Genomic DNA, 26,877 nt, shown 5'->3' on the forward strand with positions numbered 1-26,877 from the left:
GCAATTAATGAGGGAGGTAATCCAATTCCTCTCTTGCAAGAGTTCCTGTCACTCATAGAAAGTCATCCCCCTATTACCCACAAGAGAATGGCCAAGCAGAAAGCACGAACAAGATCTTGTGTGCCATTTTGATTAAAACGGTGGAGGCTAATCTGAGATGATTGGGAACAAAATTTGTCGATTGCACTTTGGGCTTATAGAAATTATTACAAGGAAGCAACCAATGCCACCCCCTTTAGTTTAACCTATGGTACTGAAGCGGTCATACCAATGGAGTTCTTGGTCCTCGGCTTATGCATCGTCGTACAAGAGAACCTCATCAATAATATCTTAGTTTGTTGCCTTTTTAAGCTTGAAAAGCTTGATGAAACATGCCTTTTAGTAGTATACAACATGATTGTTGAGAAGCTGAGGTGCAAACAATGGTTTAATCGACCAGCTTAAAGGCAAACAGATGGACGAGGGCGACATGGTCCTTTTATATCGAGTACAAAGACACACAAAAAGAAGCTCAATCTCAGAGGCTTAGGAAGTTTCCTAGTCTCACTGAGATAACACCACAAGGTGAAATGCGCATCGAGACACTTGATGGTGTAGAAATGGTTGATTATTTCAATGGTAGTAAACTAAAATGCTACTATGGCCCTCTCACAGAGGCCACCTTTAGAGCCATCCATGATAAAAAACAATGCAAAAAAGACCATGAGGATATGAAACAATCTGCACAACAAGAGGCCAAGGTGAGAAAATCCAAGCTTTGGCAGAGTCACGTCATGGTCAATATGGCCCAAGTGGTCGACCTTGAAGAAGAAGATTGGGAGGTGAGTCCAGCTCGGTTGTAGTTAGGAATGACCACCCCGATGATCTTTGTCTAGAAATTAGGTCTTGTCGATAAATAGGGGCTAGTTACAATTTGATGTCCCATGAAACATGGCGTTCCCTTGGGGAACCTTCACTAAAATAAACCCCTGCCATAGTTACAACAGTGGCGTCACAGCATGTTCACTGTTTAGGCACATGCATGCTTTTATTCCACATTGAAAATAATCCTTTGGAAGGGAAGTTCTATGTGATGCTTGCAAGAATGATGCGGGAGGAAGTACTCCTTGGACGGGGTTAGATGGGACATAACAGGTGAAATAGCGATTGGGATGCATGGACGATAACCTTATAGCTGGCCTCTAGCCAAGTTATTTTCCTCATGATGGATGAAGAGCCCGTACCCACTGCTCCCCCATGCCAAGAAGTTACCCCTCCACCAACCACCATCATTTCATAATCACACCCCCAAAAATTCACCCCACTAAAAAAGAGGCCACTCATCATTTCAACCACATCAATGCCTCTCACACCCTCCTTATCACCACGTTCGATTAGCAACCCATTCTCACATCACCATGTCACAAGGTGCTAACCCACCAACCAAAACTAACCAAACTATCATTTCTGACAAAACTAAATTGGGCATGCCATCTCTCCATTGGGTACCTAGAAAACTTATCACAGCACAGAGCTATTATAATTGGCGAATCTACATCAATGTGGATCCCCCGACAATCCAACTCTTCCCCTCGTGTGCCAGAGACACCCAAATCTCCTCGTCACACACATTGGGAACCGATTCGACAACACAAGCCTATAGGGTACATGATAAATGCATGCCAAAACCATCTTCACGACACCCCTGTCCTCAATTAAACCCTCATCCCAAGACCAATCCCCAGTGGATCCCCAAACCTCTCCTACAAGCCCAACACTTCTATGAGGGAAATCACTGAATCTGGATCCCCAAATCTCCCAACCCCAACTTCCACCCCATGTCGCTCTGTAGTCACCTATCTTTCAATGGAAACCAAAGGTGGCCTCCACCATAAAGATTTCTCATGAAAAAGGGAAGCAGAAGCTCACAATGACACTCTAAACCCCATTATGTCTACCGCCGCCCGCCGATGATAGAGCTGACAAATGATATACCCTCAACGTCAGCAACTTCTCCACCTGTCATTCTAAGGCTGCAAAATGTACTATAACGCCATTATCAACTCCTTCAGTCTCAGGTACTCCCTTGTCATCATCCTCTACATTCCTCAAGGAAATAACACCCCCACCTCACGACATCACCCAATTGGAATTGACTTCTCACCTTTGCAAATTGGGCACACAATGAGTACAAAACCCACAATGGGTGTTGGTAGTATAGCCCATGGGTACAAAACCTAATTTAAGGTTCACAAAAAAAAGAAGAAGTGCCACAGTTGTACCACATTTGCCGCACGGCTGTACCAACCCCCACCTGTTTTTTCCATGGTCGTGCACTCTTTAGGATTTCAAATTTTTCACAACCGTTCCTGATTTGCCACACCCATTCCATCCTCCACTCATTTGCCCCCACGGTCATTCCAGATCTACCATGGCCACACCAACTGTGTTCACAAGGCCATGAATGTTCCCTTCTCAGCCAATTTTGGAGCGACCACCCATTCCCTTCAATTTTTCAAAGAAAACACCCATTCCCTTCTCAGCCCAAGCTTAGTACGCCCATTCCAACCCATACCACAGTCATTTGATTAAGATGCCACAAAAATGTGATCAAGATGTTGCAGCCGTTCGCTCAAGTTGCTGCATGCCACGGCCATTCGATCAAGATGCCGCAGTCGTTTGCTCAAGTTGCCACATGCCACGCCCATTTTCTCAAGTTGCCGGCCGTTCGTTTGGTGAAGCCACACCCCTACCATCCCATATTCCACGGTTGTGTCCTTATGAAAAAGTATAAATATGGGTCCCATCCCTCATTTCCTCACTTTCAGCTCTTCTTTTATTCATACTCTCGTAATTTTTTCTCTTGAGCCTTCACATCCTCACATGCTCTCCACACCGTGATTGACACCTCGGACTTCTCCAAGGAGGTCTTGAGCCACACTTCCATTAGGAGAAAGCACCCAGGAGGGGGAAGATTTGTGGAATATGCTCGTCACCCCAAATAGATGTCAAATCTAGGGAAGCCCTTATGAAGCAAGTGAATGGCCACATCGTCCACTGCTTAATGAAGAACAACCACAAGGTGGAGCACAAGCTCCTCTACTTCACTGGACTATGTTAGAGGGTAGTCATAACAGACCTTGCGGTCATAACTAGAGCAGTTGGGCCTGGGGAGATTTCCTTGTCTGGAGCCATGGGGGCCAGATCTATGCAATAGTCTATACTTCACAGAGACCTATGACGCCAACCTGCAGAGAGGGGATGTTTTGGACAATGAAGGCCAGTCGCACAGGGTACAGCTCAACATGGAGCTTATCATAGATGCCTTACAACTCCCTAATCTGGACCAGCCCCATGTTAGACTCATCAATGTCACCAAGTTGACCGGGGGATTATACAGAGGCAACCCGAACAAAGAGAGGATGGACCTAGGAGGATTTAATTATTCCAGCCCGTGCCTTTTAATTTCTACTCACTACATGCTGGACCGATAGATTCAGCAAGTGCAGCATGACTACCTTATCCCGTGTGCACCAAGGATAGATGGTCAACTAGGGAGAGTATCTTTACAAAGAACTACATATAGTCTGCTCTACTTGCAGTGGCCACCTTACTCACCAACTTGTAGCAGCTGGGTGGGAGGAGTTATCCTGCGCCACTCAGATTAATGGCCCTGACGATAGCGACGGTGGCGATCACATCTCTGCTTCCACCCCAGTCCTTTCCCCAATCCCCACCACCACCACCCAGTGAGTGAAGAGGCACCACCACAAACCTAAGGAAAAAGAGACATTACCCCCACTACCCAGTCTAGACCGTACACAGGAGGAGTTGATAGATTAGGAAACAAGAAGAAAGGTCCACAGAGGGGGAGGAGAAGCAAAAGTAGAACCTCTATGAGAGACCACCCGCATACCACTTTATAGATTTCCCATCTTTCTTAGATGCTGGACCCTCCTCCCCTAATGCATCTTGGCAAAATACAGTACACACTCTCCATTGGGCATGGTTAGGAAGCTTTCAATCCAGCCAGGCCTACGCCGAGAGAATCCATGCAGCCCATGGCGATGTGCCCAACTTTACCTTAGAATTTTCACACATGGCTAGAGAATTTATCACACAAATGACGGATTGTCTCTACCATCAAAAACAGGAGGTGGCTACAATTTCGCTAGCGGGAGATGTTGCTCGCCAGGGCATATGAGAGACAGATATCTGAAGATCTCTACCAAGTTAACTTACACAACCTCCAGCTACAGGGCAAGTTTGATGAATAGTTGCAGTAGCTCGGGCATGCCCATCACCGAACTCCCAACAGTTCCAACAAGCCCATGAAGCTTCTCTCACAGCGAGCACACCAAAAACTTTATGTCGTGGAGCTTCCTATCATGGAAACCCTTGCCACACCAAGCCCAAGATCAAACAATAGCTGTAGAGGAGGCCGTTGCACAAACCGAGCTAGATTTACAGAGATATTGGGAGATCTCAGAAGATACCATCCACCACTAGATGGAGGAGCACCTCGGAGAAGCCGAAGCTAGAGCAACACAGCCACCCTCTACCACCTCTTCTCCCTCCTCCAACGCCATGGATAGGAAGGTTGACGCACTTATGGAGATATCCACGAAGCTCGCCGTCCTTTCACTCCCCCCACAAATCCCATTGCAACTAACTGACCTTCATTACAAGAGCATTTGGCTCATTCTCCTCCAACCTAATGTCTATTTGGATGAGCCCCTCTCCCGTTAGACTTACACGTATCTCCTCACCAAGCTTCCTATTGCCAGCATTACCCTCATCCCCCACTTCTATTTTTAGGGCCTCATCTTCTTCAACGACCCCCATGAATTCTAAGAGCTCCCTCTCCACCCTCTCCAAGCCATCTTGATTAGCTAGAGTCACCTTCTCCGTTTCAGCTTCCCATTCAACCCAATTGAGGTTATAGACCTATCTGTTCCCAAAAGGTTTGTGCCCATACCCCTACCCCTCCTAGAGGATAACCGATGATTTGCACTATCTATAGGGTAGGGGATGGCACGTGGTAAATGAAGCTTACCTCTCCCTTCCCACTCTAGTGCCCTTATGCCTTACTCTATTGGCTAGCCTCCTCATCCTATACCATAGGTGTCACGAGCAAATGGAGGTCATGGGGCCACCATTGAAATATGTTAGTTTGATGATTCTCGTGTCTCCTTCTCCATGGAATTCACCTCTGAGGAAGCAAAAGCCGTTGAAACCTTTGTTTGATCCCACCGCCCAACTGAAGCAACAGATGGTGCTCCTGCCCCCTCGATGACCAAGATGGTGACAATGGGCCATGGCAACCTCCCACCACCACCCCCACAATCCTAATATCCCCCACCTCCCCCTTCATCAGTGTAAGATTCCTCCCCAGCCTCTCAAGATGTCCAGCATCTTCCCTTGTAATCTTGTTTCTACCTGTTTTGGCCTAGAGAGAGAAAATGTTTTAGAGAGAGGTTATTCAGATTTTGAATATTTTTGGATGGAAAAATATATCTTCTTATTAAAAAAAGTTCCCCCAAATCAAAAGTTAAAGATTTTCAGAAGGTGCATTAGAAATCAAGTATAATTTGTTCAGAGGCCTTATCCTAGGGATCCAGATTTTTAAAAAAATTTAAATTAAGGTTTTGAGTGGCCAATCAGATTCATCCAAATATATGGAGAAGATAAATAGAATAAATAAAGAAAATCCCCCCAAAAATGAGTAAATACTCACATAAGATGAAGAGTGGACTAAGGACCAAAGGAAATACTAAAAAAATAGATTTTTGACACCTCACAATGGGAATTCCCCCCTCATGAAGGAGGTGCCTATTGCACATGTGTGGTGGAGTTTTAAACTATCAAAATTTGAGATATTTCATCTCTCCTCTCTCTTAATTCAAGTCTAGTTCCAAAAAGTAAGCTAAACTGATCTAAAAATGGTAAAAAATTGACCAAACTGATCTGAAAAATTCTAGAATCAGTTTGCTTGGTTAGGAGCTCACTTTTTCCTATAAATAGAAGCCTCCCCCTTTGGTGAAGCTTAATAGTGTTTTATGCACTGTTACTCTACTCCTCCCAAGATCCAAGAACTGTGAATTTCTTCATAATTCACTAGTTTTTGACCATTCCCTCTTCTAAAGATTTGGTGGCAACTCTTGTTGCTGCAAACAAGAGTAGATCCCTCAAACCATCAAGCCAAAGGAAAGCTCTCAGAATTCATGTAAGTTAGAAATCTTATATTTTTCTTTACTCTTTTAATGGTTTTCTAATTTTTGTTGTGTTGAAATGATAAATTGATGCTATGCCTTGTTGGAAAGGCTTTCCCCCTCTCTCATTCTTAAAATTAGCCCTTCTTTATCCTAGTTAAGTGATCTAATAATTGGAATTAAACTTTTCATATTGTTTCTCTTTTAAAAGTGAAAATTGATTAGTTAGAGTGCTTTAATTTTTAAGTAAATTAAAGTAAGAAAATTTAAAAAATGGTCAGCCATACAAAGGAGGTTATGGCAAAATTTTCTAAAATTTTGTGAAATAAGTTTCATCTTTTATTATTCTAAAAGAATAATCCCTATTGTTTGTGTATTCTAAAAGTATCATTTTCATTCTATGCAAAGAAAAATGCATGGTAGAAATATATTTATTCTAAAAGTGTTATTTCCATTATATTTAAATTCTATGCATAGAAAGATGCATATTGGTTATTGTTTTTATAAAAGAGTGATTTTCATTAGATTTAAATTCTATGCATAGAAAGATGCATATTGGTTTTTTTAAATATAAAAGAGTGATTTTCATTAGATTTAAATTCTATGCATAGATGGTTATTTTTTTTATTATAAAAGGGTGATTTTCATTAGATATAAATTCTATGCATAGAAAGATGCATATTGGTTCATTTGTTTTTATTACAAAAGTGTTACTTTGAGCAATATGGATTTTTATACATAAATAGATGCATAAAAGAATATTTTTTAATTCTAAAAGTGTTACTTTCATCAAAATAAAATTTTCTACATAAATAGATGCATAAAAGAATATTTTTTTATTATAAAAGTGTTACTTTTATCAAAATGGATTTTTATGCATAAATAGATGCATAAAAGAGTATTTTTATTATAAAAGTGTTACTTTCATCAAAATGGATTTTAATACATAAATAGATGCATAAAAGAATATTTTTATTATAAAAGTGTTACTTTCATCAAAATGGCTTTTTATGCATAAATAGATGCATAAAAGAATATTTTTTTATAAAGTGTTACTTTCATCAATATTGATTTTTATGCATAAATAGATGCATAAAAGAATATTTTTTTAATTATAAAAGTGTTACTTTCACTAATATCGATTTTTATGCAAAAAATGATGCATAAAAGAAATTTTTTAATTTTAAAAGTGTTACTTTCATTAATATTGATTTTTTTGCATAAATATATGCATAAAAGGATTTGCTTTTATATAAAAGTGTTATTTCCATAGAAGTTGGATTTTATGCATAAATAGATGCATACAAAATTTTTATATCAAAATAAGAGTTCTCTTTAATCCTTGTTTAAATCCCATGAATATGGGTAAATGAATTAAGTAAATACTCTAGGAAAGAAAATTTTACCGTTTCATATTCTCTAGGATGATAATGAGATAATTCAAAAAATCTATAGTTAAATGATTAATTTATCCCTCATAGGAATTCGTTATTAGTTTTGAATTCAGTTAAGCAAATACTCAATGAATTAAATTTAGTAAAGTAGTAATTGAAATATTACCCTTCGATAAAGATAGTTCAGAGAGAACCTTTCTAGTCTAAAAACCTGAATCAGACTATGACAAAGACATAACTCCTTCGTCAGTTTCAAGAATAGACGATGTGACCAGTTCAGTTATCTACACTCAAATCACCCACCAAATCTGAAACTAAGTTGAGATCTTTGATTTTTGATCAGAGGATCAAGATTACAGAATTCGAGGAATTCTGCTTGGGAATCCAGACCTGTGATCTAGAAGTCTTGGGATACGGAATTAAGATATATCCATTGTATTCGAAAGGAAATCAAAACTGAAAACTTGCATAAAAACCCAGTTTTCTTAAAGGACTGTCTTACGCGAGAATGCTGGAGAGAGCATTTGGTATATGTGTTTTTTCTAAGGGAAGTTCTGTTACAACAGTTGGCGGGGAGTGTTCAAAGAATGGCTCATGGAGCAAAAACCTGCCCAGGTCTTGACTAGCCTGGGTATGGTGTAAAATGGTGTGCTTCCAGTACGATGGGTGAGGGCCGACGAAGCAGTCCCTGAGTGAAGTGCCAAGACACCTAAGGAGGATCCTGGAGGGTTCTGACCAGGTGATGCACGGGCTCGCGGTACTTAGGACACCCATGCGTATGTCGTGGAAGATGTATATATGAATGATGACGAGAAAATTATTGTAATCTGTTACTGGATCTCGTTGTTGACCTGCTAGTCTCAACGCAGAGTCTAGAGTGATACTGTTTTGTGAGAAATAAGGATTGAATGGAAATTTTGAGTTATGACATTTGTAACTAGTAATTGTTTGTCAACGGATTGTTTTATAAATTAAAGTTTAAAGAGGATGTGTGAGTATCTATATTCTAAAGCAAAAGTTAAGAAAGGCTTTCAATTATGGGTGAGTGAGTACTTGTCTGGTTCTACTATTCCAGTAGTTGGGTGGTGGCTAAAACCCATGGGCCGGATGGGGTTAGGCTAATCAGTAGAGTTTTAATAATAAAATTGATTAATAGGAATACGCTTAGAACTCAAGTAGTTAATTAGAATCCTGAAGACTTCTCTAAAGAATAAATCAACGGCTATGCCTGATTCAATCAGGAAAAAAGCCATTGATTCCTTCAAAGTGAAGTCTGTAAACGTTGATTCCTTCAAAGTTAAGTCTATAATAGTTTCCCTTCTATCTGGTTTTTTCAGATGAAGGTAGTTCAATATCTTGACCTCGTTAAAAGAATTCGTTTAGAAAAATAAAAATGGTGGAATCGTCCCCGTATTTCGGGCATGGGAAATTTTCCCGATTTAAGTTTTCGGAATGACCACCAGCTTAGTCTCATGCTTGGACATTCGAGGGCGAGTCCCCGAGTGAGAAACCCTACCCTGTGCAAGAGGAAGCTACTTCCGCTACCATTCGAGAATCCGGAGCGCACAGGGGGTAGTGGGATCTCATAGTTGGTATCAGAGCCCTGTTGTAAATTTACGTAATAGCAACAGAAATTGCTTAAATTTTTAAAGTAAATCTAGGAAATAATCTTTTCGCTTGTTAATATTATGTTGAAGGAGCTTCAAAAATTGAAAAACTCATAAATTGAATTCAAATTTATAGATGGATACCCCAAATCTATGGCATTCCTCAACTCTCCCAGAGTTAGGATATGATAGCCTTTGCATTTGAGCACCTCATCAACTCTGCTACGACCCGAGTGAGCAGAGTAAGACTCACGTGTCATTTTGAGAGTCTTTACTTTCTTGATCCTCTTGAGCGATGTCGGTATACGTGGTTATGTGGAGGACGATGTATTAATGTTAGTACTAGTCGCGTCGGAGGCTCAGGCAAAATATTTCCTTAGACCATGATTCTGATAAGGCTAGGACTTGTTCAGCATGTATAGCTCTTTGACCATTCACCCAAGAACTTCTGAACTTCATGCCGAGTTTTTAGGCTTCTTAGCCGCTTTATCCCTAGAGATAGAATTACAACACATCTTTCTGTAATGAGTCGTGTGTACCATGGCATGTCTCCTTCGCAATTTTGCTTTTTTATGCATATACGATTGAGACAGTGATTTTGGGGAGCCGTGATGCTCTATGTATATATCGAAAACTTTTGATATTAAATGATGTTTTGCAAAAAAATTCCAAATTGTTTTCATGATTGTGAATATGGTTAATCTTGTTCAAAAAGTAGGATGAAATAATTATCTGTTTAAAGAATAAATCATAAAAATTAAATAATCATAAACCTGTTGTCAAAGGTAAGTTGACGAAAATCTCGTTTTGTCAGAATCATGAGGCACGTGGCCCGTGCAACCGCCGATGACGAAGAGTTAGATCTAGATGTTCGAAAAGCCCTACACAGATTCTGACCATGTGACTTCAGTTCGGTTAGATCAGTTTAATTCGTTAAGACTTTGACTCGTTAGAGTAATTCCCTAGTTAGAAAATTTTCCCATGGCAGAATCGTCCGTGCCTTCCGGGTGAGGGAAGTCTTTTGGGGCTCGGTTTCGGACGAAGTGCCGAGCTAGTCTCTCGTCCGAACATCCCACGGGCGAGGCCCCGAGTGTTGATCCCCGCCCCGTGCAGGAGGCTGACACTGCTTCCGCCCCGTTGGCACCCGGAGGGGGGTCTCACAGAGCAAACATGGCTGTGGGAGCTTCCTCCAGATGTGGGGAGTGTGCTACATGTAAGAGCCTCTTTAGAACTTTCCTATAAATAGAAGCCTCCTCCTTTTGTAGAAGCTTAATAGTCTTTTATGCATTGTTACTCTACTCCTCCCTAGAGACAAAAACAGTAAATTTATTGATAATTCAGTAGTTTTTGACCATTTTCTCTTCAAAAGAATTGGTGGCCACTCTTGTTGCAAACAAGAGTAGATCCCTGAAACCATCAAGCCAAAGAAAAGCTCACAAAAATTCATGTAAGCTAGAAATCCTACTTTTTTTTAATTCCATTTAATAGTTTTCTAATTTTTATTTTCTTTAAAATGAAAAATGATGTTATGCCTTGTTGAAAAGGCTTTCCCCCTCTCTTCATTCTTGAATTCAGCCTTTCTTTATCCTAGATATGTTATCAAATTCTTAGAATTAAACTTTTCATATTGTTTCTCTTTAAAAAGTAGAATTTGATTAGTTTAGAATGCTTTTGGGATAATTTCTAACCAACTCGAGAATGAAAAAAAAATGAAAAATGGTCAGCCATACAAAGGAGGTTTGGTGGCCACTCTTAGTGCAAACAAGAGTAGATCCCTCAAACCCAGGGATTTCACTGACATAAACGAGAACATGTGAACATGTTAATAACATATGTTAATAACACAAAAAATCTTGTGATCACATGTTATATTCACAAAGCTTTCACAAGGACCCAAAAAAATTATCTTTGTCGGGCATAAAAAATCTTCTTAGTAGGTGGCCACTGACCTGCTATTATGTGAAGATGGTAACATGAGAAAATGAGAATAGCTTATTCCCATGTGTAGCCAAGCTTTTAAGGGGTTCCCAAATGGCAAGTGACCTGTTATTTTGTGAACAGTAACATGAGAACATGTGAATAACTTGTTCACATGTGTTATTATCACCAAAAATCTTGTGATCACGTGAATATTAAATCCCTGCTCAAACCATCAAGCCAAAGGAAAGCTCTCAAAAATTCAAGTAAGCTAGAAATCCTACTTTTTCTTTATTCTTTTTAATGGTTTTCTAATTTTTGTCTTCTTTGAAATGTAAAATGATGCTATGCCTTGTTGGAAAGGCTTTCCCCCTCTCTCATTCTTAAATTCAGCCTTTCTTTATCCTAGATAAGTAATCTAATTGTTGGAATTAAACTTTTCATATTATTTCTCTTTTAAAAGTGGAATTTGATTAGTTTAGAATGCTTTAAACCATTTGGGGATAATTTTTGAGTGAGTTAAGTATAGGAAAAATTGAAAAATGGTCAGCCATACAATAGAGGTTATGGTAAAAGAGTAATCCCCACCGTTTGTGTATTATTATTCAAAAAGAGTAATCCCCACTATTTTGTGTATTCTAAAAGTGTTATTTTCATTCTAGGAATAGAAAAATGCATAGTAGAAATATTTTTATTATAAAAGTGTTATTTCCATTAAAATTAAATTCTATGCATAGAAAGATGCATATTGGTTTTTTTTTTAATTATAAAAGAGTGATTTTTATTAGATTTAAACTCTATGCATAAAAAGATGCATATTGGATTTTTCTAATTATAAAAGTGTTACTGTCATCAATATTTATTTTTTGCATAAATAGATGCATAAAAGATTTTTTTAATTATAAAAGCATTACTTTCATCAATATTGATTTTTATGCATAAATAGATGCACAAAAGAAATTTTTTTATTAAAGTATTGCTTTCATCAATATTGATTTTTATGCATTAAAGAAATTTTTATCATAAAAGTGTTACTTTCATCAATATTGATTTTTATGCATAAAATGATGCATAAAAGATTTTTTTTATTATAAAAGTGTTACTTTCACCAATATTGATTTTTATGCATAAAATGATGCATAAAAGATTTTTTTTCAAATTATAAAAGTGTTACTTTCATCAATATTGATTTTTATGCATAAAATAATGCATAAAAGATTTTTTTTAATTATAAAAGTGTTACTTTCACCAATATTAATTTTTATGCGTAAAATGATGCATAAAAGAATTTTTTTATTGTAAAAGTGTTACTTTTAGAAATATTATTTTTTATGCATAAAATGATGCATAAAAGTGTTACTTTCATCAAAATTTATTTTTATGCATAAATAGATGCATAAAAGGATTTTCTTTTATATATAAGTATTATTTCCATAGAAGTTGGATTTTATGCATAAATAGATGCATACAGAATTTTTATATCAAAATAAGAGTTCTCTTTAATCCTTTGTTTAAATCCCATGAATATTGGTAAATGAATAAGTAAATACTCTGTGAAAGAAAATTCTACCGTTTCATATTCTCTAGGATGATAATGAGAAAATTCAGAAAAACTATCGAAGTCAAAATTTTAGTAAATGATTAATTTATTCCTCATAGGAAATCGTGATGATTAGTTTTGAATTCAGTTAAGCAAAATACTCAATGAATGAAATTCAGTAAAGTAGTAATTGAAATATTACCCTTCGAGAAAGATAGTTCAGGGAGAACCTTTCTAGACTCAAAACCCTAAATCAGACTATGACTAAGACTTAACTCCTTCGTCAGTTTCAAGAATGGACGATGTGATCAGTTCAGTAAACTACACTCAAATCACCCACGGAATCTGAAACTAAGTTGAGACCTTTAACTTAGTTTCAAGAAAAGACGATGTGACCAGTTCAGTAAACTACACTCAAATCACCCACTGAATCTAAAACTAAGTTGAGACCTTTGATTTTGATCTGAAGATCAAGATTAAAGAATTTGAAAAAATATGCTTGAGAATCCAAACCCCTGATCTAGAAGTCGTAGGATACGGAATTAGGTTATACTCATTGTATTCAAAAGAAAATCAAAACTGAAAACTTGCACAGAAACCTTGTTTTCTTAAAAGGACTGTCTTATGCCAGAATGCTAGAGGGAGCATTTGGTATATGTGTTTTTCTAAGGGAAGTTCGGTTGCAACAGCTGGGTGGGGAGTGTTCAAAGGACGGCTCAAGCAGCAAAAAGTCTTGACCAGCCTGGGTATGGTGAAAAATGGTGTGCTTAGGGATGATGGGCGAGGGCCGACAAAGCGGTCCCCTGAGTGAAGTGCCAGGACACCTAAGGAGGATCCTGGAGGGTTTTGACTAGGCAATGCACGGGCTCGCGGTGCTTAGGACACCCATGCATATGTCGTGGAAGATTTATAAATGTATGATGACAAGAAAATTATTGTAATCTATTACTGGATCTTGTTGCTGACCTGCTGGTCTCAACGGAGAGTCCAGAGTGATACTGTTTTGTGAGAAACAAGGGTTGAATGGAAATTTTGAGTTATGACATATGTAACCAATAATTGTTTGTCAATGGATTGTTTTAAAAGTTAAAGTTTAAAGAGGAGAGTGTGCGTATCTGTATTATAAAGCAAAAGTTAAGAAAGGCATTCAATTATGGCTGGGTGAGTACTTGTCTGGTTCTACCAATTCCAGAGGTTGAGCGGTGGCTAACCCATGGGCCAGATGGGGTTAGGTTGGAATTAGTAGAGTTTTAATAATAAAATTGATCAATAGGAATACGCTTAGAACTTGAGTAGTTAATTAAAAGCCTGAAGACTTCTCTGATGAATAGATCAAACGGCTGTGCTTGATTCAATTAGGAAAAAAGCGTTCATTTCTTCAAGTTAAGTATGTAATAGTTTCCCTTCTATCTGATTTAATCAAATTAAGGTTAGTTCAGTATCTTAACCTCGTTAGAGAAATTTGTTAAGAAAATAAAAATGGTGGCATCGTCCCCATTTTTCAGGCAAGGAAAATTTTCCCGATTTCGATTTTTGGAATGACCACTAGCTTAGTCTCGTGCCCGGACATTCGAGGGCGAGGCCCGAGTGAGAAACCCTGCCTCGTGCAAGAGGAAGCTACTTCCGTTGTTGCTACCATCCGGGAATCCATACGGGGCAGTGGGATCTCACAATTGGTATCAGAGCCCTATTGTAAATTTACATAACAGGAGTAAAAATTGCTTAAATTTTTAAAGTAAATTTGGTAAATAATGTTTTCACTTGTTAATATTATGTTGAATGAACTTCAAAAATTGAAAACTCATAAATTGAATTGGAAATTTATAGATGGATATTCTATATCTATCTGGCATTCCTGAACTCTCCCAGAGTCAAGAAATGATAGCCTTTCCATTCAAGCATCTCATCAACTCTGCTGCTACGACTTGAGTAAGCAGAGTGAGACTCGCACATCACTTTGAGAGTCTTTACTTTCCTGATCCTCTTAAGCGACATCGGTATATGTGGTTCTGTGTGGAGGATGATGTATTAATGTCAGTACCAGTCCGTGTCAGAGGCTCAGGCAAAATATTTTCTTAGCCATGATTCTGATAAGGCTAGGGCTTGTTCAGCATGTGCAATTCTTTGATAATTCACCCAGGAACTTCAGAATTTCATGCCAGATTTTTAGGCTTCTTAGCCATTTTATCCCTAGAAGTAGAATTACTGCACCTCTTTTTGTAATGAATTGTGTGTACCATGGCATGTCTCCTTCGCAGTTTCGCTTTTTTATGCGTATACGATTGAGGTAGTGATTTTGGAAGCCGTGATGCTCTATGTATATATTGAAAACTTTTGATAATATGTTTTACAAAAAAAATTCAAATTGTTTTCATGATTGTGAATGGTTAATAAAATTATTAGAGTAAGTCTTGTGTCATGAAGTATGATGAAATAATTATCTGTTTAAAGAATAAGTCACAAAAATTAAAATATTCATAAATCTAATGTCAAAGGTAAGTCAAAAAATCTCATTTTGTCACAGTCATGAGGCGCGCGACCCGTGGAAGGCAACCAAAACCTCTAACCGATGACGAAGAGTTAGATCTGGATGTTTGAAAAGCCCTGCACAGATCCCAACTTGGTCCCTTCAAGGGTGAAGGGGAGCAGTTAGGTGAAGTAGTGGAAAAGTGGATTGAGGCAATGGAGGAATACTTTGATGTAACTGGCTACAATGAAAGAAGCAAGAGGGCTCTCAACAGGTTAAAGATTATGGAAACGGCCAAGGTCGCTTGGAGGAACCACTGCGAGACTAACCGTCTCGACCGGAATACCCAAACTTGGACCGATCTTAAAGCTTACCTCAGAAAAAGGTTTTGTCCTCTAGGCTTTCTTGAAACTAAAATGAATAAGTTCTTGGAATCCCTACCGTTTGTGTATTCTAAAAGTGTTATTTTCATTCTAGGCATAGAAAAATGCATAGTATAAATATTTTTATTATAAAAGTGTTATTTCCATTAAAATTAAATGCTATTCATACAAAGATACATATTGGTTATTTTATTTTAAATCATAAAAGAGTGATTTTTATTAGATTTAAATTCTATGCATAGAAAGATGCATATTTGATATTTTTTACTATTATAGAAGTGTTACTTTAATCAATATTGATTTTTATGCATAAATAGATGCATAAAAGATTTTTTTATTATAAAAGCGTTACTTTCTTCAATATTGATTTTTATGCATAAATAGATGCATAAAAACACTTTTTTTTATAAAAGTGTTACTTTCATCAATATTGATTTTTATGCATATATATTTTTTTATAAAAAAAGTGTTACTTTCATCAATATTGAATTTTATGCATAAAATGATGCATAAAAGATTTTTTTTATTATAAAAGTGTTAGTTTCACCAATATTGATTTTTATGCATGAAATGATGCATAAAAGACTTTTTTTAATTATAAAAGTGTTACTTTCATCAATATTGATTTTTATGCATAAAATGATGCATAGAAGAATTTTTTTATGTAAAAGTGTTACTTTCACCAATATTGATTTTTATGCATAAAATGATGCATAAAAGAATTTCTTTTATTATAAAAGTGTTACTTTCATCAAAATTGATTTTTATGCATAAATAGATGCATAAAAGGATTTTCTTTTATATAAAAGTGTTATTTCCTTAGAAGTTGGATTTTATGCATAAATAGATGCATTCAGAATTTTTATATCAAAATAAGTGTTCTCTTTAATCCTTTGTTTAAATCCCATGAATATTGGTAAATGAAAAAGTTATCACTCTGTGAAAGAAAACTCTACCGTTTCATATTCTCTAGGATGATAATGAGAAAATTCAGAAAAACTGTCAGAATTTTAGATAAATGATTAATTTATTCCTCATAGGAATTCGTGATTAGTTTTGAATTCAGTTAAGCAAAATTCTCAATGAATGAAATTCAATAAAGTAGTAATTGAAATATTACCCTTCGAGAAAGATAGTTCAGGGAGAATCTTTCCAGACTCAAACCCTGAATCAAACTATGACGAAGACTTAACTCCTTCGTCAGTCTCAAGAAAAGACGATGTGACCAGTTTAGTAAACTACACTCAAATCACCCACCGAATGTGAAACTAAGTTGAGACCTTTGATTTTGATCTAAAGATCAAGATTACAGAATTTGAGGAATTTCGCTTGGGAATCCAGACCCATCATGGGATACGGAATTAAGATATACTCATTGTATTCAAAAGAAAATCAAAACTGAAAACTTGCATAGAAACCCTATTTTCTTAAAGGACTGTCTTATGCGAGAATGCTGGAGGGATCATTTGGTATATGTGTTTATCTAAGGGAAGTTTGGTTGCAACAGCTGGCGGGGAGTGTTCAAAGGATGGCTCACATTGCAAAGGACTGTCTTAAAGGACTGTCTTATGCGAGAATGCTGGAGGGATCATTTGGTATATGTGTTTATCTAAGGGAAGTTTGGTTGCAACAGCTGGCGGGGAGTGTTCAAAGGATGGCTCACATTGCAAAAACCTGCCCAGGTCTTGCCAGCCTGGGTATGGTGAAAAATGGTGTGCTTTCGGTACGATGGGCAAGGACTGACAAAGCGGTCCCTGAGTGAAGTGCCGGACACCTAAGGAGGATCGTGGAGGGTTCTGACCAGGTGATGCATGGGCTCACGATGCTTAGGACACCCATGCATATGTCGTGGAAGATATATATATATATATATGATGACAAGAAAATTATTATAATCTATTACTGGATCTCGTTGTGCTCACCTAATGGTCTCAACAGAGAGTCCAAGGTGATACTGTTTTGTGAGAAACAAGGATTGAATGGAAATTTTGAGGTATGACATCTGTAACCAATAATTTTTTGTCAATGGATTGTTTTAAAAGTTAAAGTTTAAAGAGGAGTGTGTGCGTATCTGTATTCTAAAGCAAAAGTTAAGAAAGGCATTCAATTATGGGTGGGTGAGTACTTGTCTGGTTCTACCAAGTCCAGTGGTTTGGCGGTGGCTAAACCCATAGGCCGGCTGTAATCAGTAGAGTTTTAATAATAAAATTGATCAATAGGAATACGCTTAGAACTGGAGTAGTTAATTAAAAGCCTGAAGACTTCTCTGATGAATAGATCAACGGCTGTGCCTGATTCAATTAGGAAAAAAGGGTTTATTCCCTCAAGTTAAGTCTGTAATAGTTTTCCTTCTATCTGATTTAATTAGGTGAAGGTTAGTTCAGTATCTTGACCTTGTAATTCGTTAAGAAAATAAAAATGGTGGAATCATCCCCGTTTTTTGGGCAGGGAAAATTTTCTCAGTTTCGATTTGCCAGGAAACCTAAGGAGGATCCTGGAGGGTTTTGACCAGGCGATGCACGGGCTCGATGATGGGAACTAGCAAATATTATATATAAGTTCAATTTTTTTAAAAAAGAAAAATTTCGGCTGTTATTTCAATGTTTATTCAGACGACTTTTTCCACGCTTATTTCGACGCATTTTTCCACGCATATTTCGACATCTATTTCGATGCCTATTTCGACGCACATATCGACGACGCGACCAGGCGTGGAAACTAAGCATCGAAAAACAATGATTCTCTTGTAGTGTGTCCAGGAAACAAACTCCACTCTGTTGTAGTGATGTACACAAAAAAGCAAAAGAGGAAAATGTGGTTTGATTCTCACATCCAAAAAAGGAAAGATTAAAACAAGGATATCTTGTTCTTTTCTACTCTCTCAAGAAGAACAAGAGAAAATTCACAATGAGAGGGCTAGGACCTTATCGTATCATCAATAAGTTTTCCAACAGAAAAGCTATCAAATTAGAGACCCTTGATGGAGTAAAGATGGAAGGCTTTCTCAATGGGAGAAAGCTCAAGAAATACTATGGTCCCCTATCCTCTAATCAGATAAAGGGTTTATACCAAGCCCGAGAAGAAAAGAAGGCAAGGAAGCAGACCTTCTGCTTAGCGCAAGAAGATTCTAGGACGAGAAGAAAAGAATCACACATGAAGAAGTGCACTCTTAGTGAACATGGCTAAAATTCTACATTATGGCGTAGATGAAGACAAAGAGGTGTGTAGGGAGGTGTTTATTGAGGAATGTATACATATGCAGGTGACACTTAACTATCACCTTTCACATAGAGCCAAGAGCCAAGAGTCAAAGGTAACCTGGAGAGAGAATCAAAGGGAGATCTTACATTCCAAGGGGCACTGAGCCTAATCACTATCATGAGCCTTGAGCTAATCCATGTATCTCAATTTATTTATGAGGCATCAAGTCAAAGAAAACTACACACTCTACTTCCCTCATTACAATGTCATTATGTTGCCATCAAGTGCTATGAACCTAGTTTAAGATAATCTCTCTCTAGCACCACTCAATCATGCTATTCATCTAAAAAATGCACACATACTATTGCTAAAAGGATGACATTCATGGCGTTCTAGTTGGGATCCTTTTTTAGTCACAATGCACAAAATCTCACGTGTGTCTTGCTGCAATGCACAAAAGCTTTTGTTATTCAGGATGTTGTTTTTCATGATGCTATTCATATTAATTAGGTGCAGCAACAAAGTTTGTGAATCACATGTATTTTGGTGTGTGCATGTGTGTATATATGTGGTGTGAAATATTTATCTGCCAATGTTATTTTATAAAAATACTCTATTTATTAATATAGACTTTCGATTTTATCAATTGCATATGCATTTTGTTGAGATGATACATGCATGTCTTTACACTATAAAGAGAGTTTTTTTAATTCCCTAAATATAGTTAGAAAAGTGGCATATTTGATGGCCAAGTTGAGGGGGAAAAGTCGCAAAATGATTTGATGAAACCTTTCTTTGGGCTTCAAATGCAAGGCCTTCTCTCATATCAAGTGTGTGAGGTCCCTATCCCCACCGCACAACAAATTCGGGGGTGCTAGGAGTGGAAGTAGCACTTCTTGCACGGGGCACGGTCCCACACTTGGGGCCTCGCCCAGGGATATCTGGACAAGAGATTAATCCATCGGTTCTTCCAAAACCAAACCCGAAAAAAACTTCCCTTGCCCGGAAGGCACGGGCGATTCCTCCAAGATAACTTTTCTCTAACTTAATCAAAATTCTTAACTAACTGAACTGATCTGACCAAACCTGTAAGTCCCATAGTCAGATGAGGGAAAAGATTGTACTTGGATCATAGAGACCAACACTTTTTTCCTCATTGAGAGGCACAGCCGTTGATTCTTTTCCATAGAATAATTTTTGTTCGGGATTTACTTTATCTATCATACCATAAAAGAATTGAGTCTTAATTTAGGGATCCATCAGTCCAGCCTAACCCCATCCAGTCCCATCGGTTAGCCAACCGCCCAACCACTACAGTGATGGGATCCAATTAAGAATTTGGTTAGGTTGTCTCGAGTACCAAGGAAAGGAGTTCCCAGGCCCCCTAGCCGGATATTCATGCAAACTTAAAACTAGTCACACCACTTACACACCTAATATGAAATTACCTTTTTCATAGATTCAACAGTCTTTAAAACAATCATTTAATTAAACCATAGTGTCACTAAACATAATCCTCTAATTATCTAGTTGAATCCTTATTTCCAATCATTCCTTCATCGGTGTACCTATGGCATCATTGGCAACCAAAACGCTCACCATCTGTCCACTTATTAGGGGCCTTTTCGATAGCTCCTAGCTCATAGTAACTGGTAATATATTCACATATCAAAATGGAATCTCCATTGAAGATCAGCAAGATCAACCAACAGATCCATATAAAAGAGCCATGGACTCATCCGTTGGAGGACCAGAAAAGGTCAATCAACCAGATCCATGCCCGAATTTAGAAAATAACTCTTACTCCTTGTTCTAATATCTTCCACGATGCACCTGTGGGTATCGTCGGTGACAACCGAGAGCCCGAGCACCGTATGGTCAGCACCCTTTAGGATCCTTTGCAGGTGACCTAGCACTTCACTCATAGGCTGCTTCCTTGGTCCCTCATCCATTGTACCGGAAGCTCACCATTTAAATCAAACCGAGGCTGATCAAGACCTCGGCCGACCTTGCTATGCGAGACGTCCTCCGTTGACTCTCCGTCCAACAGTTACAACTTTAACAGATAGGTCTCCCCCACGACCTCATTCACAAGACGGTCAAAATGCTTCCCCAGCATTCTTGACATAAAACAGTCATTTAAAAATAGATTTCACATACAAATACAGTTCCAACAATATTTCCATCTTTTCTCATCACTCCACATCCTTTCACATTAGTCCCCATCTTTTCTCATCTTCCCATAAATTTTTTTTCTTCATCGATCCCTATCACATCACATCATTCCCATATCAAATCACATCCAATCGCATCATCCACACATCAATCCACATCATCCATACATCCATCCACATTATCCACATCAATCCACATCATCCATACATCCATCCACATCAATCCACATTATCCACACATCCATCCACATCTTCCATACATCCATCCACATCAATCCACATGTCAATCCACATCATCCATACATCCATCCACATCAATCCACATTATCCATACATCAATCCACATCAATCCACATTATCCACACATCAATCCACATCATCTATACATCCATTCACGTCAATCCACATTAATTTCATAAGTATTCCCATTCTCATCTTATCACATCTTTTTCTATCTCATCACTTATTTCCTCATTTATCCTCATCAGATCTCATCCACTTGCATCTACCCATACATCTCATCACTTCACATACATTAACATCTATCCAGTTTACATCGCATCTTATCACATCCATTTCACAACACATCTCATTCATTCACATCCCGATTCACATGCTAACACATTCATTCACGTCCCTTATCGTTCATTCACATCCTGATTCACATGCTAACACATTCATTCATTTACATCCTGATTCACATGACATCACATCTCATCTATTCATTCACATTTATCTAATTCACATCACATCTCATCACATCTAATTACCTCTCATTCTCATCACATCCATTCATCCTTCCATTTCCATCTATCTTATTTGTATCACATATCATCACATCTATTTACCTCTCATTCTCATCACTTCCATTCTCTATTCATTCTCATCTATCTGATTCATATCACATCTCATCACATCTATTTACCTCTCATTCTCATCACATCTATTCTCATCACATCGATCCATCCATTCATTCCCATCTATTCGATTCGCATCACATATCATCACATCTATTTACCTCTCATTCTCATACATCCATTCTCTATTCATTCTCATCTATCTGATTCATATCACACCTCATCACATCTATTTACCTCTCGTTCTCATCACATCCATCCATCCATCCATTCCCATCTATCTGATTTGCATAGGGAAGGCCTGCAGTTTGTGGTTGTAGATCTTTGGCGACCCAGAGCCCGAGCACCGTATGGTCAGCACCCTCTAGGATCCTTCGCAGGTCACCTAGCACTTCACTCATAGGCCGCTTCCTTAGTCCCTTATCCACCGTACCCAAAGCTTACCATTTAAATCGAACTGAGGCTGGTCAAGACCTCGGTCGACCTTGCTACGCGAGACGTCCTCCATTGACTCTCCGTCAGCAGTTGCAACTTTATCAGTTAGGTCTCCATGACCTTAATCCCCAAGAGACGGTCAAAATGCTTCCCCAGCATTCTTGACATAAAATAGTCATTTACAAACAGGTCACAAAATACAGTTTCTATATCGAACTCTCGTTTTTCCACACTATCCCTCCTCAGTCCACATTACTTATTCCACATTCCATTCATATGTGTACTCATTCTCATCCATTCACTCATATCGACGACACATTATTTCACACACATTCACATTCATTATTCTACATGCATATCCATGTTCGTACATCCACATCATATATCCAATCCCATATCCGCATTCATACATACACATCCATATCCACATCCATACATCCACATCCACATCCACATTCACATCCATACATCCACATCTACATGCATACATCCATTTTCACATCCTCATTCATACATCCACATTCACATACATACATCCACCTCCGTATCTACATCCATACATCCACATCCACATCCACATTCACATTCACATCCATACATCCACATCTACATGCATACATCCATTTTCACATCCTCATTCATACATCTACATCCACATCCACATCCACATCCACATACATACATACATCCACATCCACATCCATACATCCATACATACACATCCACATTCACATTCACATCCATATCTACATTTATACATCCACATCACATCCATTCTCACCCTATCACAACCCATATACATCTTATCCCATATACTTTTTACCTCATCCTATACACATTTTATCACATCCTAACTCATCTTAACACATCCTATCACATCTCATACACCTCTTATTATATCCTATCACATCTCATACACCTCTTATCACATCCTATCACTTTCCATATGTATCTTATCACATCTCATACACCTCTTATCACATCCTAATATCTATTTATAGAATACAAGAGAATTCTTATATTTGATATAAGATTTCTTTACACATCTATTTATGCGTAAATTCCATTTTAAGGAGAATAACACTTTCGAAATAAAATCAATCTTTTATGCATCTTCCTATGCATAAATTCATTTTAAATGAGAATGACACTTTTGAATTAAAAATCAATCTTTTATGCATCTTCCTATGCATAAATTGAATTTAGTAGGAATTACACTTTTAGAATCAAAGAATTTCTCTTATGCATCTAGTTTATGCATAAAATCCATTTATGATGAAAATCACACTTTTACATTAAAATATTAATCTTTTATGCATACCTCTATGCATGAAATCCAAATATGATAAAAGTAACACTTTTACATTAATATAATAATCTTTTATGCATATCTCTATGCATGAAATCCAAATATGATAAAAGCAACACTTTTACATTAAAATAATAATCTTTTATGCATACCTCTATGCATGAAATCCAAATATGATAAAAGTAACACTTTTACATTAATATCATAATCTTTTATGCATACCTCTATACATGAAATCCAAGTATGATAAAAGTAACACTTTTACATTAAAATAATAATCTTTTATGCATACCTCTATGCATGAAATCCAAATATGATAAAAGTAACACTTTTACATTAAAATAATAATCTTTTATGCATACCTCTATGCATGAAATCCAAATATGATAAAAGTAACACTTTTACATTAAAATAATAATCTTTTATGCGTACCTCTATGCATGAAATCCAAGTATGATAAAAGTAACACTTTTACATTAAAATAATAATCTTTTATGCGTACCTCTATGCATGAAATCCAAGTATGATAAAAGTAACACTTTTACATTAATATAATAATCTTTTATGCATACCTCTATACATAAAATCCAAATATGATAAAAGTAACACTTTTACATTAAAATAATAAACTTTTATGCGTACCTCTATACATGAAATCCAAATATGATAAAAGTAACACTTTTACATTAAAATAATAATCTTTTATGCATACCTCTATGCATGAAATCCAATTATGATAAAAGTAACACTTTTATGTTAAAATAATATTTATGCATACCTCCAAGCATGAAAATCAATTATGCATAATATAAAAATCAATTTCTCTTTGATTACAATGAATATCTTTCAACTAATCTAGGATGATAATTCCTAGAATATGGTAGGAAGTCCTCTTTTCATGCTTTGAATGAAATTATTTTATGTGTAACTTTTATAAAAATTTTGCCATAGCTCCGCTGCTATGTGACTGATAAATCTCAATTTTTCTAAGGGATAAGCTTATCATTAAGGAAATAATTAGAATGATCCCTAATTAGATCATTAATCCATAATGGATTGAATCATCAATATTCATGAAATACATAAACTAAAAGCATAGAAAAAAGCCATTAATTTGGCCTCAAGCATAGATTAATCTTGGATTAAGGAAAAGCTTTATGAAAAGCTTTATTTGGATTGAGAATGGGTCATGAGTATGACCATTTCTTGAGTGAGAGAGAGAAATTACATAAAAACATTAGAATTAAGCATAAATGAAAATTTATGTAATTCTTTACTATCATTAATCAATTAACTTCAATAGCATTCATCAAATTATGTAATTCTTCACTACCATTCATCAATTAACTTCAATAGCATTCAAAAAGCATTCTAATTAAGCTTCTCAAGCTTGAGAGGGGTTGAGAAGAGAGAAACATTGAGAAATTATAAAAAAGATCTAAATTCACCATTTACCTTACAAATTGCTTGATTCTTTGTTCATGGTAGAGGCCCCCAACCAATCAATTGGTTTAGTATGTTGATGGAGCCACCAATGGGGATTGAAGAAAGAGGGAAGATCCAATTTCTCCAATTTGGAGAGAATTTTAGAGAATAATAAAAATTAGCATTATTTCAGCATAATTCTAATATAGTAAAATTCTCCTATTTTTTCAAAGGATTCATGTCCTATTTATAGGAGAGGGAAGCTCTAACCAAAGCTAATTGATTTCTAGAATTTTCTAGATTTCAGTTTGGTTGAATTTGGACTAGATTTGGACCTAGTTTGGTTACTTTTTGATTCGGTTTGGTTCCATTTTGATTTGGTTTGGTTCAAGAGAGAGGAGAGATAAAAATATCACATTATTTTTGAGTTTAAAACTCATTCAAGCATGTGAAGTATGCACCTCATTAAAGGGACTCCCCTTCCTTACATATGTGTCAAAATGGAATCATTATACCCAAAATATCTCATATTTTTGATATTACTCATAGTTTCTTACTGATAAACCTTCTACATAGTCAACTCTTCATCTTATGTGAGCATTTACTCATTTTTGGGTATCTTCTTTTACAAATTGGATTTATCTCCTCCCCACACATCCTAGAAGCCAATGGGGTATCTTGCCCCACTGAAGTTTTTCCGCATTTCGATGAATTGGGTTTGGCACATTTTTCTTTAGAAGGTTTACATGAAATACATTATGAACTTTGAGATGATGAGGTAGAAAAAGCTCGTAGGCTGTCACCTACTTTCTTTGAAATCAGATATGGCCCACAATATCTGGGGCTAACTTCTTATACTTCCCAAGAGATAAAAAACTTCTTTTTGGCCGTACTCGAATGAAGACCATATCTGCTTCTTTGAATTCTCTGACTGTCCTCATCTTATCTGCATACTGCTTCTGTCGATCCTGGGCAGTCTTTTAACTGAGGACCAAATCCTTGGCATCCAAAACACCGGTTCACACTTCTGAACTTATCGTTATGAATCCTTAAAACACGTGGGGCTCTTGAGAAAGTATTCTGGGGAAAGGTTTTCCTTCTTAAACAAAATCCTCTTTTATTTTAGAGCAGGAAAATATAAGATCAGAAAAGGAGGTTCTTACTCCTGTATACCTCGAAGGCTGGGGGAGGAATCTTACATTCTACCCCACTTTAAAAGTGCGAGATGTCCTCATCTCGCAAGGTAGAGGACAACTCTTTTTCTTAAGATCCAATTTATTCTGGGGTTCCTTATATTCTGGTCAACCCAACAGAATATGGGGATAAATATCACTTATATAGAACTCATCATTAAATAGCAATTCATTCAGATCATATCATTCATATCTTTAACACGATAATGGTTCATTAGATCGAAAAATTTCCTTCTTCCTCCACGGGAATTTCAGTTAAGCAAGTTCTCAATTTGTCATCCCTTAACTTGATCTACCGTGTCAAGTATTAACAGTAGCAATTTGATAGCATAATCCACTAATCTCATAGTGATTTGTTGAAATCATTATCATCACTTATCATCACAGGGACTCGTCCCAATCATCCAGATTGTGGTTTCGCTCAGCTTATTACATTTCAACCCATTTTTAAGGATCATCATTTTTTCAATCAGAATCCAAATCAATTCATCAGTTCCCAAAGAGAATTAAAATCATAGCAACCACATTCAAATTCATCAACTGGATAGCATTAATGCTTATAATTTCAAGTCTTAGATTTACTCGTATATACTGCCGGTAAAGAGCTGCAGTTATACCCTCGGTATATATGGGTAGTCATGGTACTTGGAACTATTAGGTGAATACCATCATGTCTAGGCCTCAAGCAAGTCAGGGTTCCATACAATTGCGGTACTTCCATCTGAAGACCCAATTACTAATTTACAAATTTTGAGTTTGAATATCCAATTGTATGAATTATATC

The 26,877-nt window shown here is 36.9% G+C and overlaps 1 pseudogene; it reads left to right on the forward strand.

Moving 5' to 3' along the window:
* Positions 1 to 3,473, forward strand: part of LOC147613700 (uncharacterized) — a 146,426-nt pseudogene extending 142,953 nt beyond the window's left edge.
* Positions 3,474 to 26,877: the final 23,404 nt, after the last annotated feature.

The sequence above is a fragment of the Cibotium barometz genome, chromosome 43 (genome assembly GCF_041138505.1).
Source record: "Cibotium barometz isolate CiBa-2024 chromosome 43, ASM4113850v1, whole genome shotgun sequence".
Lineage (NCBI taxonomy): Eukaryota > Viridiplantae > Streptophyta > Polypodiopsida > Cyatheales > Cibotiaceae > Cibotium > Cibotium barometz.